Source organism: Acomys minous (genome assembly GCF_964271855.1).
Source record: "Acomys minous genome assembly, chromosome: 5".
In the NCBI taxonomy this organism is placed as follows: domain Eukaryota; kingdom Metazoa; phylum Chordata; class Mammalia; order Rodentia; family Muridae; genus Acomys; species Acomys minous.
In genome coordinates this window covers 81,194,212-81,212,877 of record NC_140494.1, presented here as the reverse complement: position 1 = coordinate 81,212,877, position 18,666 = coordinate 81,194,212, and the positions used below count along the sequence as shown (strand labels likewise).

At 38.4% G+C, this 18,666-nt stretch overlaps 1 protein-coding gene and 1 long non-coding RNA gene across 2 annotated transcripts in view; one reads left to right on the top strand and one right to left on the bottom strand.

Moving 5' to 3' along the window:
• Positions 1-18,666, bottom strand: part of LOC311598614 (methyl-CpG-binding domain protein 3-like 2B) — a 199,368-nt gene that overhangs the window by 95,012 nt on the left and 85,690 nt on the right. The window lies entirely within an intron of this gene.
• LOC311598620 overlaps positions 1-18,666 on the top strand; it is a 123,573-nt gene that overhangs the window by 48,138 nt on the left and 56,769 nt on the right. The window lies entirely within an intron of this gene.

The following is an 18,666-nucleotide window of genomic DNA, read 5'->3' as shown; positions in this document are numbered from 1 at the left end:
CACATGTCATTATTGGAATTGTTGAACAACATTAGGTATCATTGGTAATGTGGTGCTCATAGAACTCACTTACTATTAACAATGTAATATTTAATCCCTTAAAAATAAAAGATGTTTGATTTCTTCGCCATTGGTACAGGTGCATGCTCTTGTGCCCCCTTTACCAAATCTTAATAGAACTTGCCTAAAATTGAGAGAATGAAGCAGCTGGAGGTGGGGTACACCTTTAATTCCATAACTAGTATGGTAAATCTCTGTAAAATCAATGATAGCCATTTCTATATATCAAAGTCTAGGACAACCAGTGCTGGATAGAAAGACTTAGAAAGTAAAGGTAATTGACTTGCACACCAGAATGGAGAGGTTTAGGTGACACACAAGAAAACCATCTCTATATTGTTAAAACCTATTTGAGGCAAAAGAGCAAATCTTTATTTAGTGTGGAAGATCTCATACACATAAAATTATATGATTTCTGTAATGAACTCTAAGTGTAGATACCATGCAAAAGTCAATTTATAAGTAGTCTCTGTACATTCAAAATTTAGATTCCTAAATGTCATAAAATGAGTGAGGAAACCATGTTAATTTTTAAAGAGTATAATTTTATTTTTTTTAATTTTTTCTCCTTTATTAATTTATTCTTGTTACATCCCAATGGTTATCCCATCCCTTGTATCCTCTCATACTTCCCTCCCTCCCATTTTCCCCTTATTCCCCTCCCCTATGACTGTTCCTGAGGGGGATTACCTCCCCCTGTATATGTTCATAGGGTATCAAGTCTCTTCTTGGTAAACTGCTGTCCTTCCTCTGAGTGCCACCAGGTCTCCCCCTCCAGAGGACATGGTCAAAGGTGAGGCACCAGAGTATGTGAGAAAGTAATATCCCACTCTCCACTCACTGTGGAGAGTGTATCTTAAATCTTAATATTATGTGAGATTAAAATTTTGTTGCCCAATATTAAACTGAAAATAACATCATTCTCCTTATTAAGGATCACTAATATTACTATCTCAAATTTCCTGTAACCAGTGAATTAATGAATTTATAGAATCAGGAATTACTCCTACCTCTAGATCTCTGGTCTTATGAAAGCTGGTAAAAAAGCTGCCCATCATTTAGGAGGTGTTGTGTCTTCAGAATTCTCTGGATAAGAGTTGTGACTTGAAATAAGGTCTCTAACATGTAACCACATCCATGGGCCTTAGAACTAGGCAAATTTTGGAGCTCAAAAGCTTTTATATAGGATCTGAAGGCTCCACACTAAGTTGAAATATTAAGGTATTACCATAATTAAAATAAATTGTAAAATACCCTTCTTTAAAGCACTGGGCACACTGAGTGTGGCTTTATCCTTCTGGGTATTTTGCTGTTGTGAAAAGGATGAAGGAGGGTTTATCACAGACCCTTCCATTGATAAGGTGATAATCAATTATAATAAATAATTGTGATGGGGAGAATGGGTTAAATTAAAAACCTAAGCTTCTGGACACCCAAGTAAGGAGTCCTCTACCTATCAGCTCTCTCAGTCTCTCTGTCTCTCCTCCCTTGCCCCCCCTCTCTTTCCATCAGGGTTTCTCTGTGTAGCCTTGACTACCTGGATTTGCTTTGTAGACCTGCTGGCCTTGACCTCACAGAGACCCACCTACCTCTGCCTTTCAAGCGGGAGGATTAAAGGCGATTGCCACCACACCCAGCTACTTTTTAATTTTTGTTTTGTTTGTTAGGCAGGGTTTCTGTGTAAATCCTTGGTAGTCCTGGAATGCTTTTGTAGACCCAGAGTCTCAAAATCACACAGATTTGGCTCTCTCTGCCTCTGGAGTGCTGGGATTAAAGGCATGTGCCTTCTTCTCATCTCCTCACAGAACTTTCTGTAAATCTGACCATACCGCATGTTACCAATGAAGCCTCAAATATGCAAGAGGATGGAAATCATAAGTTGTATTAACCTTGCATCCTCCCATATAACAATGCAGTATAAACTTCTCATTACTGAAGAATAAGACTGAGATTTATTTGTAAGTGTAACAATGTAAAGACAACCAATCTATCTCTTATTTAAAAATCACTCCAAAATATTGATTACATCATGTGGACCTAAATAATAAATGTACCTTCAACTCTTTGAATGGGGTGAAAATCAGGATTGTTAACAATGACCTTACTTCATATTCAAAATTCTCTTGCCTCAACCTCTCATTATTGCTCCCGAAAAAGTGAGTGGTTTCCATTATCTTTTTATTTATTTTCTTAGTGCTAGAGCTAGAAATGAATACATGCTAGGGAAGTTGTTCATGTACTGAGTCTCCAACAAAGGAGCTCAGTAAAGGTATAAAATCACTAAACAAATGTCTCCTAAGTCAATACATTAATAAAATATTCTCTAAATAGTTAAAAACATATTTGAAACACAAGAGTATAAGTTTTTCCAGTGGAATATCTCATTTATGTGGCACTATATGATTTCTATAATGAACACTAAGTATAGATACCATGCTAAAAGTCATACTATAAGGTATCTCCATACCTTCCAAAGTTAGATTCACAAGGATCATAAAATAAGTGAGGAAAGCATACTCATCTTAATTATAATGTTATGATAGATTAAAAATTTGAAGCTCAATAATGAAGTGAAAATAAGAGCATTCTCTATATCAATTATCACAAGTACTTCTATATGAGAATCCCTGAACTCAGAGAAAATATAAATCCATGGATTGAGGATTTCCACTCACCTCCAGATCCCTGGTCTTATCAAAGCTTGCAGGAAGGTCTGCCCTTTGCTTCAGAGATGCTGTGCCTTCTGATCTCTCTTGACAACAGCAGTACCTTGAAGAAGTGCTCCACTGTGTGACCACTTCCTAGGGCCTCTGAACTGACTGAGTTTTATGCTTCTCAAGCCCTTATATAGAGATCTGAAGACCCCACCCTAAGGTGGAATGTGTTGCTATTAGCATAATTAACCTAACTGGTAAAATCTCCTTCTGTAAAGCCCTGGGCACACCCTAAGGGTGGCTTTTGCCTTGTGGGTATTTGGCTTTTGCCAGATCCCTGAGGCAGGGTTTATTACAGACCCTTCCATTGATGAGGTGATAATAAATATGAAGAAAGTAATGTGATGGTGAGATTTGGTTAAATTTAAATTCTAAGCTTTTAGAAACCCAATAGGGAATTCTCTCTCTCTCTCTCTCTCTCTCTCTCTCTCTCTCTCTCTCTCTCTCTCTCTCTCTCTCTCTCTCTCTCTCTCTCTTTCCTCATCTGTAATGACCTCTCTCTGATACAGGGTCTCTATTATGTATATCTAACTATCCTAAAACTTACTGTGTTGTCCAAAATGGCCTCCAATTCACAGAGATCTGCCTCAGTTCCCATGTGTTAAGATCTAAGGCATGTGCCACCACTCCTGGGTGAAAAAGACATTTCCTTTATGGAGTAATTTGAAGTATGAAGATTCATTGTCTACCCGGGCCAATCTTTTGTTGACAGCCCACATGAAATGGAAGAAGCTTTTGCTTTTTCCTGCTTGCCCTCTCTCATGACCTCTATTTTGTGTGTGTTACCACTGGGATCAATTCAAAATCCGACCTCACCAGGATTCTCACAAAGACTGGAGACAATTACCTATCCAGAAAGTCTCCAGGTCTCTATTTGTACTGTAGAGTGATCCAATCTATGGGCTTAACACTTACATAATTGTTGGTCTTCTGGTTATGAGAGAGCCATTACTGGGCTACTCAGACCATATCCTGTAATCCAGTCTAATAAGTGGCTTGTTTGTTTTATAGTATCTTATAAGATATTTTTCCTTTAGTATCTCTGACTGCTATGTGGTTCCAAATGTCACATTGAAACCTCCTCTTATAAAATGTTCAAGCACACATTTAAAACAATTATGTATATAATTTCTTTGAAGGCACATTATATATTTTGACTTTAGGATATTTTTATCAGATAAATTTAATCTTATAGCTGTAGCTGTGGTAGAACTCACTATAAATAACAACAGGCTGAAACACACCAGAATGGAAAGGTTTAGGTGACACACAAGAAAACCATCTCTATATTGTTAAAATGTATTTGAGGCAAAAGAGCAAATCTTTATTTAGTGTGGAAGATCTCATACACATAAAATTACATGATTTCTGTAATGAATGCTAAGTATAGATACCATGCTAAAACCAATTTGCAAGTTGTCTTTGTACATTAGAAATTTAGATTCATAAATGTCATAAAATAAGTGAGGAAATCATTTTATTCTTAAATTTTAGTATTACGTGAGATTAAAATTTTGTTGCCCAATATTAAATTGAAAATAACACCATTCTCCTTATTAAGAATCACTAATATTACTATTAGAAATTTCCTGAAACCAGTGAAATAATGAATTCATGGAATGAGGAGTTCCTCTTACCTCTAGATCTCTGGTCTTCTAAAAGCTTGCAAGAATGCTGCCCATTGTTTAGGAGTTGATGGGTCTTCTGAATTCCCTGGACAAGAGTTGTGAATTGAAATAAGGTCTCTGCAGGGTAACCACATCCATGGGCCTCAGAACTAGGCAAATTTTGGAGTTCGCAGCTTTTATATAGAGATCTGATGGTTCCACCCTAATTTGGAATGTTTAGGTATTAGCATAAATAATTTATTTTGTATAATCCCCTTCTTTAAAGCACTGGACACACTCTGAGTGTGGCTTTATCCTTCTGGGTATTTTGCTGTTGTGAGAAGGATGAGGCAGGGTTTATCACAGACCCTTCCATTGATAAGGTGATAATCAATTTTAATAACTAATTATGATGGGGAGAATGGGTTAAATTAAAAACCTAAGCTTCTGGACACCCAAGTAAGGAGACCTCTACCTATCAGCTCTCTCAGTCTCTTGCCCACTGTCCCCCCTCTCTTTCTATCAGGGTTTCTCTGTGTAACCTTGACTACCTGGATTTGTTCTGTAGACCTTGCTGGCCTTGACCTCACAGAGATCCACCTACCTCTGCCTTTCAAGAGCTAGGATTAAAGGCGATTGCCACCACACCCAGCTACTTTTTAATTTTTGTTTTGTTTGTTAGGCAGGGTTTTCTGTGTAAATCCTTGGTTGTCCTGAGATCCTTTTGTAGACCCAGAGTCTCAAACTCACACAGATTTGGCTCTCTCTGCCTCTGGAGTGCTGGGATTAAAGGCGTGTGCCTTCTTCTCATCTCCTCACAGAACTTTCTGTAAATCTGACCATACAGCATGTAACCAATGAAGCCTCAATTATACAAGAGGATGGAAATAATAAGATGTATTAACCTTGCATCCTCCCATATAACAATGCAGTATAAATTTCTCATTACTGAAGAATAAGACTGGGAGTTATTTTTAAGTATAACAATGTAAAGACAACCAATGTATCTCTTATTTAAAAATCACTCCAAAATATTGATTACATCATGTGGACCTTAATAATAAATGTACCCTCAACTCTTTGAATGGGGTGAAAATCAGGATTGTTAACAATGACCTTATTTCATATTCAAAATTCTCTTGCCTCAACCTCTCTTTATTGCTCCTGCAAAAATGAGTGGTTTCCATTTTCTTTTTATTTACTTTCTTACTACTAGAACTAGAAATGAATACATGCCAGGAAAGTCGTTCATGAACTGAGTCTCCAGCAAAGGATGTCATTAAAAGTATAATATCACTAAACAAATATGTCCTAAATCAATACATTATTAAAATATTCTCTAAATTGTTAATCACATATTTGAAACACAAGAGTATAAGTTTTTCCAGTGGAATATCTCATATATTTGGCACTATATGATTTCTATAATGAACACTAAGTATAGATACCATGCTAAAAGTCGTACTATAAGGTATCTCCATACCTTCCAAAATAAATTCACAAGGATCACAAAATAAGGTAGCAAACCATACTCATCTTAATTATAATGTTATGATAGATTAAAAATTTGAAGCTCAATAATGAACTGAAAATAAGAGCATTCTTTATATGAACTATCACAAGTACTTCTATATGAGAATTCCTGGACTTGGAGAAAGTATAAATCCGTGGGCTGAGGATTCCCACTCACCTCCAAGTCCCTGGTCTTATCAAAGCTTGCAGGAAGGTCTGCCCTTTGCTTTAGAGAGGATGTGCCTAATAGATGTGAATTGAAGAAGGGCTCCACTGTGTAACCGCCTCCTAGGGCCCCTGAACTGACTGAGTTTTATGCTTCCCAAGCTCTTATATAGAGATGTGAAGACCCCACCCTAAGGTGGAGTGTGTTACTATTAGCATAATTGACTTAACTGGTATAATCTTCTTCTGTAAACTCTGGGAACACCCTAAGGGTGGCTTTTGTCTTTCGGGTATTTGGCTGTAGTCAGATGCCTGAGGCAGGGTTTATCACAGACCTTTCCATTGATGAGGTGATAATAAATTTGAAGAAAGTACTGTGATGGAGAGATTTGGTTAAATTTGAATTCTCAACCTTTAGAAACCCAATAAGGAGTTCTCTCTCTCTCTCTCTCTCTCTCTCTCTCTCTCTCTCTCTCTCTCTCTCTCTCTCTCTGTCTCTCTCTCTCTCTCTCTCTGTCAGTCTCTTTCCTTATCTGTTATGACCTCTCTCTGATACAGAGTCTCTATTATATATATCTAACTATCTTAAAACTTACTATGTTGTTCAAAATCGCCTCCAATCCACAGAGATCTGCCTCTGTTCCCATGTGCTAAGATCTAAGGCATGTACCACCACTCCTGGGTGAAAAAGACATTTCCTTTATGGGGCAATTTGAAGTATGAAGATTCATTGTCAACCTGGGCCACTATTGTTGACAGTCCACATGAAATGGAAGAAGCTTTTGCTTTTTCCTGCTTGCCCTCCATCATCACCTCTATTTTGTGTATGTAACTGCTTGGATCAATACAAAATCCAACCTCACTAGGATTCTAACAGAGACTGGAGACAATTAGCTATCCAGAAATCCTCCATGTCTGTATTTGTACTATAAAGTCTTCCAACCCTATGGGATTAAGCGGTTCTGGATTTTTGGTGTTCTGATTGTGAGACAGTCATTGCTTAGACTGTATTCTGTAATCCAGTCTAATAAGTGGCTTGTTTGTTTTTAGTATCTTATCAGATTTTTTTCCTTTAGACTCTCTGACTGCTTTGTGGTTCCAAGTGTCACACTGAAACCCCCTACTCTAAAATTTACCAGCACCAATTTAAAATTAATTATATATTTAATTTCTCTGAAGGCAGATTATATATGTTCAGTTTAGGATAATTTTTTATTTCAGATAAATTTTCTCTTGTAGCTCTAGCTGTGCTAGAATTCACTACGAATAACACCAGGCTGAAAAATAATATAAAACTGAAAAAATATAGATGAGAAATTTAAAACCCAGATTGGTATATGATAAAGATTCAGTTTTCATACAAATAACAGTAATAATAAATGTATGCAAACAAAGCCTGCTTTTAAAAAAAAAGGCCAGGCTTACATCAAACTCACAGATATCTGTCTGCCTCTGCCTCCTGAGTTCAGGGATTTAAGGAGTAAGTCAACATACTTTAGATATTGCCTTTTGTCAGGAGATGCCTTGAAAATGCTTTGAAGAGCAGCCAATGTCTGAGGTGAAAACAGTGATAGAAATCAATATCAGCATCTCATTATATAAAAACTCTTAAAGGTTGCATTGGAAAACTGCTTATATTCCCAGGGTGGTGCCACATCCCATCAATCCCAGCACATGGAAGGCAAAGGCTGCTGGATCTCTTTGAATTGAGGCCAGCCTGGTCTACAGGGCTTATTTAGAATGGCCAAAATTAATCCACAAAGAAACCCTGTCTCCAAAATAAAAAACAGAAAGAAAATGACAGCAAGAAAATTGTTTGTAAAGAACAATTGGAAGTTCTCATATAGGGATCCAGTATGAAGACAGGACTAATCTTCTCAGCATAGCCATTATCTCTCCAACGGTTTTTATGTCACCATCTTAAGTGTATCCATAGGTCTCGGTATTTCATCTTCTCCAAAAACATTCTATAAATGTAGAAAAATGTTCCTATTGATTTATTTTTGTATACATTTTAAGACAGCTTCTTGCTATGGAACTCAGGCTGGATTAGAATCACAAAGATTGCATGACCAGAGCAAACCCAACACTTTCTGTACAGGATAAAATTGGAGAATGTTTATCTGTTTCCCAGGGCTGGGTGTGGTGGTGCACTCTGTTAATCTCACCTCTTGGGAGAGAGAGAGAGAGAGAGAGAGAGAGAGAGAGAGAGAGAGAGAGAGAGATACATCTGAGTTGACCAGTCAGATCTACATAATCAGACCCTTCCTCAAAAAAACCAAACAATCAAACAAACAAAACTAAAGAAAAGTAAATGTTTTTAAAATAAATATCTAAATACTTACAATGCTCTTCCTAGACATAAGATAATTGGATGTGTTAGTTAATACACTTCCTAGATATTAAAACAGAATTTGTCATATAATAAGTTGAAATCTCAGGGCAGTCCTTGTAAATCATGCCCACAAAATAGCCTTTTGTAGCCTCCTGGGAAATTGTCTGTTAATATAACTGAGAATTATATACATATTTGGATTTTGGAGACCAGGTTTCTGTGTAACACTAGTTGTCCTGAAACACAGTCTGTAGACCAGGCTAGCCTCAACATAGAGAGCTGCTTGTCTTTTCCTCCTCAGTGCACAGATAGAAGTAAATTTTTTATTCAATTTTCCTATATATAAACTTGAAAGTTACATATAGATCATAGCTCTTACCATAATAAATAAGAAATTAATTATTTACAATCCCCAATACAAACATGCTACACTTTAGGAAAAATGAATACTCTTCATTTATTTATTGGCTTTAGTTTCTTAGACAGGGTTCTCTGTAGAGCCTTGGTTGTCCTGGAGTTACTTTGGTATCCTGACTGGCCTTGAACTCAGAGATCTGCCTACTTCTGCCTCCCCAGTGCTGAGATTAAATGCCTGGGCCACCAGGACAGGCTATGAATCTTTATTCTAATATAACTTAATTTAAAAAGCCTTTCAATGACTTCATCAAATAACAAATAACATTAACTTCACCTTTTTTCTTCATTTTTTCTTTCTTATTTTTTGAGGAAGGTCTCACACTTTTTCTCTGAGGTGGAACACAGATCTACATGCCTGTGCACCACTCTGCCCAAGTGCTCAATATTTCTCTCTGTTCTGCTTCTCTGTGCAGAGAATCAGGCTTGGTAGCAAATGCCTGTAATCCCAGTACTCTGGAGCCTGTGACAGGTAGGTCTCTGTGAGGCTGAGACCTCCTTGATCTCCACAGTGAGTTCCAAGAAAAGGAGAGCTGAGAGAGGCTGTTGTAACACACACACACACACACACACACACACACACACACACACACACACACTCACACAACATCCTACAGCTATTAGTACTTTTAAATCCTAAACAGAAAAGACAAATATTTTAGCTGCTTTCTGCTTTTTTCTTAATGTGTACACTTACTGGAATCAGTAAAGAAAACATGGCTTCAATGGAAAACACAAATAAAACAAAACCCAGAAAACTCTAGTCCTTCTGCACACAGTCTGGGTGACTAGAGTCTTCAAACACTATCCACAGTGGCACAAAGAACAAACACCAAAACTCACCTGTCAGTGCTGAGGTGATGCTATTTGACAGTAGTCTTAAAATTGCCAAGTGTGCAACACATAGCCCAATGAAAATGATGACTGCACTTCCTTCTGTGGTAGCTGTAGGGTATGCCTGCCAATGATTTTGTTCATGCTATACGGGTCCATCTAGAGTTTCAGCCTGCAATCTTGACATAGACACTATTTGTGTGTGTGCACTAGGAACCAGCGCCCATGTATCTAAGTTTGAGTTCAGTATTGCCACTAGGAATAGAATTCTGATCTGAGAAATTATGTCTCATTCCCCGTATCTACTACTAGCTGCCATTCCTGGTTCTTATATGACCAATGCTTCCTTATATTCCCTAGAATGCTCCCAATTAGATGATGATGATGATGGTGGTGATGATGAATAAAGAGTCCAGGTCTTCATAAATTTATCATACTATTGCAGACCCTTGCATCTAGCTCTCATTAACTATCATTTGTAGAACAGTAGAGAGTTTAGTATTGTTAACCTAGACTTCTTGGATTAGAAATTTTCAGTTTGTTTAGATATGCAGTTTGGAATCTTCCATGCTTTGCATCATACCTGAAAGTAGTAGCTTAGAGTTTTGTTTGTTGGTTTGTTTTTCTTTTAGTGATAGGAGAGTTTCTTTCTTTCTTATTTTATGAAGAACTAGGCTCCCCTCACGTTGGCTACAATTCCTCCACAGTCAGGAAAGCCTTATGTGTCCTTGACTCCTTCCTCCACTGCCCAAGTGCTCAGATTAATACCAAGGAGTCTGTCATGCAGCTTGTTTGGATACTTTTGTTTCTGACACTCAGGCTTTAATTTCAAGTACATCTTGTAGAATATGCTGAAGTGGCTCAGCTCTTAGTTTGAAATGTCCTTCACTCACTACTTTGGAATACTTTAGTGTGTTCTTCTTTCCAAACTTGTCTTCAGCTCAACACTTAATACATTCTTTCTTGGATTTTGGTTTTACATAACCAATAGATTTAATTTTAAAAACAGAAGAATGAGAATTTTATAGTTAATGAGCAAATATTTTCTTTTGGCACAGCTTAAAAATAGGGAAAATCATACTATATATAACACATTAATTATAATAGTTTCTAATATTTAATCAAACTGGATTTAAAACAATGGGAGAAAACCACTGTGTCTGAGGAGTGCTTTGGATTCCCTACATCCAGTAGGACACATTGACAAAAAGGAAGAGAAATGATTTGGAGAATGGGGGGCTAATTTTTAAGTCCATACACAAAAGAGGATAGCACCAAAGTCAATAAACATGTAAAGAAATGTTCAACTCCTTTAAATAATGCCAAACGTTCTTTTTTGGAATATAATTGAACTACTGGATACAGAATGAACTAAAAATAAAAAAGTAACTCTCATGTCTACAAAAGACAAATGGGCTAAGAAAGAAATCAGGGAAATAACACCTTTACATCAGCCAGAAAAAAAAAAAGACATAAAGTGTCTTGGTTTAACTCTAACCAAACAAGTGAAAGACTTCAAGTCTCTGAAGAAAGAAACTGAAGAGTATGTCAGTACATGAGAAGATCCTCCATGATCAGGGATTAGTAGGATTAATGTAGTAAAAAGGGACAATTTCCTGAAAACAAGCTACAGATTCAACGGAGGTCCCATCAAAATACAAACACAATTGTTTACAGACCTTGATAGAACCATTCTCAACTTCCCATGGAAAACCACAAGAACAATCTTAGAATAGATTGGAAACAATAAAATATCCTCCAAAGGTATCTGCATCCCTGATCTTGAGATGTACAACAGAGCAACAGCAGTGGAAAAAAAGTACATGGTGCTGGGAAAAATCATACTGGTGAATCCTCCAAGGACTCAGCCAGTCCCTTCCTGGCGCTCTTCCCCTTCCTGCCCTGTCTCCAGATGTCTGCACTGGTCTGCTGGTCTGTAATAAGATGGTGACAACTGAAGAGACACTGGCATTGTTCCCTCTTGACTATAGAAAGACAGTGACTGCTGAGTACCCCTTGTTCCTCTTCCAAACTTGGGTGTAGGAAGAGGTGAACTCTGAGGAAGTGTTCCAATCCTTAACACTGGCTTCATCCTGCATTCCCGCTGAAATTGTGTTACAGAGTTCCTAAGATACAAAGGACATGAGAGGTTCCCTGCACTGTCTCCACCTGCATCCTCTCTGAAGCACAAAGCTGCTGGGCTTTCTCTAGGTGCTGTTGGTCTTTCCTTCTCTCGGTGATATTCCCAGGGTTAGAAGTTATGCTAGACACAGCTTTTGGAAGATGGAACTGGTCAACTTCATAGGACTTCTAGCTTTTCCCCAAGCCAGGCTTTGGTTTGAGCCTTGAACTTTCTCTTGCCTTCCAAAGCTTCCCTCTTCCTTTGTAGTTTCTGGGTATCATACTTCTTCTGAGTCTTCCCCTTGAAAACTAAGAGAAATGTAAACAGCACAGGATCACATATCCTACTAGTTACAAAGAACTTCTTCAAGTCATGTATGGTTTGTCTTGAATTTTCTCAGAAGAAAGAGCTCTCAGATCAATGTACTGACTAAAGTCATTTGTGAAAGTTTCTCCAACTCAAGTGTTTGAAACCAAAAATGTGTAGGGCTAGGCAACACATGTTGAGTCTTTGCCAAAGCACCAAGGCTGCTATAGTGTAGGTTCTAGGTAACAGGCTTCTAAGCCATCTGGGTCACGTGACTAGGAAGGATTAAGAGCTGAGCATGTCTGTGTCTACCAAGCCAGTTACAAACAGATTTACTCCATTTTCCTTTAAGGGTGACCCTCTCAGCTTTTCTTTCTCATGGTCACTGATGTTCCAAATCTACCCTTAGTGGCACACAGGAATCACTAGTGCAGACGTCCTCCATTCCAGTTTGGGCAAGAACACTAGCTGTCCAGAGAGGGACAAAATCCATCCAGATATACATCTCAGAGATCATCATGGGCTGATGAATTACAGCCTACATTTCTACCAACTAGTATTAGCAAGTAGTGAACAGCTAGACACAATACATTAAGTTACATTTTTTTTTGACCTCACATTATTGGAGAGTACATCTGAGCACTAAGTTAAGGAAGCTTATATATGAAGAGAAAAAAACAGTAAACACTCCACAGTTACTGTGAATAATGTACTCAGGATCAAAAGCTGCCCTGGAAGTGAGTTTCCTGAAGGCCCCTCCATGATTGTAGAGTTTGTCCTTAAGGGCTCTACTATAGAGATGCAGACAGGGCTTGAGTAGCTGCAAATAGCAGTGTCTTTCCTATCTAATTCTCTTTCTATGTAGAAAAAGAGATAGGTACATTAATTATCAGTCAATACAGCACACAGATTATGCAAATTTGTTCAAACTGTCAGGGAAACTGGGCCTGGTAGTACAGTCCTTTAATCTCAGCACCCCCTGAGGCAGTGACAGCCAGATCTCTTAAAGTTCAAGGCCAGCCTGGTCTCCAAAGTGAGTCCAGGACAGCTAGGGCTCTGTTCTGTAGAGTAACCATGTCTTAAGGAAGCCAGGCATCGAGGGGTCACACCTTTAGAGTCAGGCAGATTTCTGTCAGTTCCAGGCTAGTGTGGTCTACAAAATAATTCCAGGAGAGGATGAGCTCTGGTACACAGAGCAGCCCTGTCTTCAGAAAGCCAGGTGTGGTGGTAAAAGACTTTAATCTCAGCACTGGGAAGGCAGAGGCATTACAGGCTCTGTGAGTTCACCTCCAGCCTGGGCTATCTAGTGAGTTCCAGTACAGAACTATGTGCTTTGTAGTAGGAACATAAATGGATATGAGGTTAAAACAATGCCTAAATATTAAAACAGCATTTGCTAGTTTTAAGACTGAAATGTCAAGTCATACCTGGTAAATCATGCTTATATAATTACTACTCCTGTGCCTCCTGGTTAATTGTCCTTTAATCCTTTGCAGAATTATGCACACATTGGGTTTTTTTTTTTTTACACAATTCCCATTTGACACTTGTTGTTCTGAAATGCACTCTATAGACCGTGCTGGCCTCATCTCACAAATCAGCCTGCTTCTGAGTGCTGAGTCCTTAGACGAAAAGTGTGTGCTTCCACTGCATAGCTAGAAATAAAGACTTCATTCTAATACAAATTGTGAGAATTCTATCTTCCTACCTTAATAAATAAGTGATTAATTCTTTACATACCTTACTACAAAAGTGATATTTCTTAGAAAAAATTAATTCTATTTTATATATAGTAATTTATGTATTTTTATACTTATTGAATTTAATTTTTTTGAGACAGGATTTCTCTGTTAGCCTTACACGTCCTGGACTCACTTTACAGACCAGGATGGCTTCAAGTCAGAGACATGTCTGCCTCTGTCTGCTTAGAGTTGGGATTTAAGATATTTGCTACCACTTTATAGCTAGAATTAAATATTTTTATTCTATTTTTCTCTATATAAACTTGCAAAATGAGTTTCAGATCTATGTTCTGTCCCTAATAGTTAGGATATTAATTCTTTACACCCCCTAATGAAAACATTTTCTACCACAGAGGAAAAAAATATTTGCTCTCTCTCTCTCTCATTTTTTCTCTTTTTTGTCTCTCTTCCTCTGTGTGTGTGTGTGTGTGTGTGTATGTGTGTGTGTGTGTGTGTGTGTTGTGGGTTTTATTGTTGTTGTTTTTGTTGTTGCTGTTGTTGTTTTAAAAAACAGTGTTACTACCTGTAGCCTTGGCTGTCCTGGACTATCTTTGTTGACCAGGCTGTCATCCAACACACAGAGATACACTTGCCTCTGTCTTCCAAGTTCTTGGATTAAAGGCCAGTGTCACAATGTCCAGCTAAGTTTTTGTTTCTTTTTGTTTTGTTTTTTAGGCAGTGTTTCTCTACATAGGCTTGGCTGTCCTAGAATCACATTGTAGAACTCTGTGTCTTCAAAATCACACAGAACTTCCTGTCTCCACTTCCCCAGTGAGAGAAATAAAAGTATGTGCCTACATGACAGGCTAGGAACTTGATTCTCATATATATTATTCCTAAAACACCACTTTATCCATGACTTCATGAAATGTCATTCACTTCTAAATTTATGTATTTTTTGTTTATTCCTTTATTTCCTAAAACATTCTTTACCTCTGGGGACCTGGGAAATAGATAGATATTCCACCCAGTGCATACTGAGTTAATGGTGTGCTCTATTGATGCCTGCTTCATTTAGACCTTACTGCATAGTATTGCCCTGGTTCTATTTTATAGTTTTGTTCATTTGTCTTTGGATTTCCACACAGTGCTCTCCCATTGGGCTGTAGCCCAGGCCTCTCATATTAAGAGTTGTAAGAAATCATTACTAAATTTCTGGGTTGTATTTGAGTTCACATGGTATTGTAGTCCATGGAAGCCTTGAATTGAAGTTTCCTTGCACTATAACTCTTATGGACAGAGATCCTTCTGACCCTGCCTTCCTGGTGCTGAGTTTGAATGTGTGCATGACCTGGGAGGCAAAAAGCAGTGAATCTCTCTATGTTCAAGATAAGCCGGATATATATAGCAGTTCCAGCATAGCGAGGTCTATGCCATGGAGAGAACTTGTCTCAAAATCCCATAAAAGGAATGTATGATGTTGAATTTGTCCTATTGTTAGTATAAAAAACACTCTTGCAATGGAATACAAAAACTATTGGTTATGTGACTCAGAGTTGTAGGGTTCATTCCAAGCTGGCAGCTGCTAGAAATCATGCACTTTGACCTATCAGCATGTAAAACAGTCATGATGGATGGGTTAAGTAGGCAGAGTTCCATCTAGGTAATCCAGCATACAAACAATTCTGGGAAAAGGAAAAACCAAAACATGATCATTTCCTTGCATATAAGAAAAGCATCACAAAGCAACAGGAAAGACAGACAGGTGGGATCAACCTACACAACCGGAGAGCTTGTGTGCTGACCTTACTCTAGATCCCAAAACTGCTGACTTGAGACACAGCAGTAAGGTCCAAAGGCCCAAACAGAAACCTACTTTGCATGACTCAGTCTGGAGCCTAAAGTGTTGAGAAAAATCTCCAGGAGTAGAATCTGAATCACCGGCCTGGTCTAGGGAAATACTCCCTGATCCCCACAGGTAAGGGCACCTTACCTATAATCAGACATCAACTATCCACTCCCAAACAGGGAAGGTCACTACAAACCACCTCCCAACTCTAGAGTCACCAAAATGACAAGGGGACAACGAAAGAATGCTAACAAAAACCAAAACAGGATGGCATCTCCAGATCCCAGCAATCCTAATGAAAACAAACTGGAGAACCCAACAACAATTGATATACATGAAAACGACCTCAAGTCCTTACTAAGTAAGATGATAATGGAAGAAACAAATAAAATCTGTAAACAAATGCAGGAGGAAGCAAACAAGAGGGCTGAAGACTTAAAAGAGTCATATAAAGGGGCATTTGAAGAATTTCAGCAAAATACAAATAACCAGATGAAGGAAATCATTAAAACAGTTCAAGACCTGAAGATAAAAATGGAAGCTATCATAAAAGAACACATGAAAGAAAAACGTGATTGAGAAGCATCAGAAAAGAAAGCAAGCATCTCAGAGGTGGCCTTATCTAACAGACTGCATGAAATGGAAGAATGAATATCGGGACTTGAAGATACAATCGCACAATTGGAAACAACCATCCAGGATAATGCTAAATCTGAAAAGTTCCTGACACAAAGCGTTCAGGAAATAAAAGACAACATGAAAAGACAAAACATGAGAATGATAGGGATAGAGGAAAGAGAAGACAACCAACTCCACAGCCCAGAAAATATCTTTAATCAAATAACAGAAGAAAATTTCCCCAATTTGAAGAAAGAGATGCATACAAGCATACAAGAGGCCTACAGAACACCAAATAGAATAGACCCAAAAAGAAAATCTTCCTGCCACATAATAATAACAACACAAAATATACAGAAAAAGGAAAAATATTAAAAGTGGCAAGAGAAAAAGGACGAGTAACATATGAAGGCAAACCTATCAGAATTACTCCTGATTTCTCAGCAGAGACCATGAGAGCCAGAAGGGCCTGGACAGAGGTTCTGAAAACTCTAAGAGAGCACAGATACCAGGCAAGACTACTATATCCAGCAAAATTATCAATAACCATTGGCGGAGAAGACAAGATATTCCATGACAAAAACAAATTCAAATTACCTAGCCGCAAATCCGGGTTTACAGAAGTTACTAGAAGCAAAACTCCACCCCAACTGGTCAAACTACAACCAAAAATACATAAGAAATAAGTAACTACACCATTGCAAAATCACAACTTCACAAAAACACGATTGTTACAAATACAAAAAGTGAAGGGACTTACCAATCACTGGTCATTAATATCTCTCAACGTCAATGGTCTCAACTCTCCAAAGAAAGACACAGACTAACAGGGTGGATGCATAAACACGACCCAACATTCTTCTGCAATCAAGACACACATCTCAACCACAAGGACAGGCATTGCCTCAGAGTAAAAGGTTGGGGGAAAATATTCCAAGCAAATGGTCACAAGAAACAAGCTGGGGTATCTATTCTAATATCTAATAAAGTAGACTTTCAACCAAAATTAGTCAAAAGAGACGAGGATGGACACTTCGTACTCGTCAAAGGTAAAGTCAACCAGGAAGACATCATGATTTTGAACATCTATGCTCCAAATACAAGGGCTCCCACATTTGTAAAAGAGTTATTAACAAAGCTTGCCCCACTCATCGATACCCACACATTAACAGTGGGAGACTTCAACACCCCACTTTCACTAAAGTAAGGCTGATGTATATAGCAGTTCCAGGACAGCCAGGCCTATGCATGGAGAGAACTTGTCTCAAAATCCCATAAAAGGATTGTATGAGCTTGAATTTGTCCTATGGTTAGTATAAAAAACACTCTTGCAATGGAATACAAAAACTATTGGTTATGTGACTCAGAGTTGTAGGGTTCATTCCAAGCTGGCAGCTGCTAGAAATCCTGAATTCAGCATGGACATTTTGTTTTGTTTTTTTTTTTTTTTTTTTAATTTATTCTTGTTACATCTCAATGGTTATCCCTTCCCTTGTATCCTCCCGTTCTTCCCTCCCTCCCATTTTCCCCTTACTCCCCACCCCTATGACTGTTCCTGAGGGGGATTACCTCCCCCTCTATCTGTTCATAGGGTATCAAGTCTCTTCTTGGTAACCTGCTGTCCTTCCTCTGAGTGCCATCAGGTCTCCCCCTCCAGGGGACATGGTCAAAGGTGAGGCACCAGAGTATGTGAGAAAGTAATATCCCACTCTCCACTCTACTGTGGAGAGTGTTCCGTCCATTGGCTAGATCTGGGTAGGGGTTTAAGGTTTACCGCCTGTATTGTCCTTGGCTGGTGCCTTAGTTTGATCGGGACCCCTATGCCCAAATCTGCCTATCATAATGTTCTACTTATAGGCTTCTAGGACCCTCTGGGTCCTTCTACTTTGCCTTTCCCCCATGATTCTCTCATCTAGAATCCCACTAGAATGTCCTCTCCTCTGTCTCAGTTTCCTGGTAAGTGAAGGCTTTCGTGGGACATGCCCCTTGGGCTAATATGCAGATATAAGTGAGTATATACCATTTGAGTCTTTCTGCTTCTGGGTTAACTCACTCATTATGATCATTTCTAGCTCAATCCATTTATCCACAAATTTCGGGAAGTCCTTGTTTTTAATAGCTGAATAGTATTCCATAGTGTATATGTACCACAGTTTCTTTATCCATTCTTCTATTGAGGGACATTTCACCTTAGGCTGGGTTTCATACCACAGTGTCCTCAGGCTCAGGCATTTGGGGGGGGGGAAGGGAGGGAGGACTTCACTAATACATGGTTCATGAGATTTCTCAACCTCCATAATTATACTTCTCCACATGTATCTATTGACCTGTGTATTCTCTGGGTATCTCTAGAGAGCTCTGAGGATTACACTGCAGAGGAATTCCATCACTATTTGATTAAAGATATGATAAAATCAATACACAACATTTATTAAAATTCTTTATTTG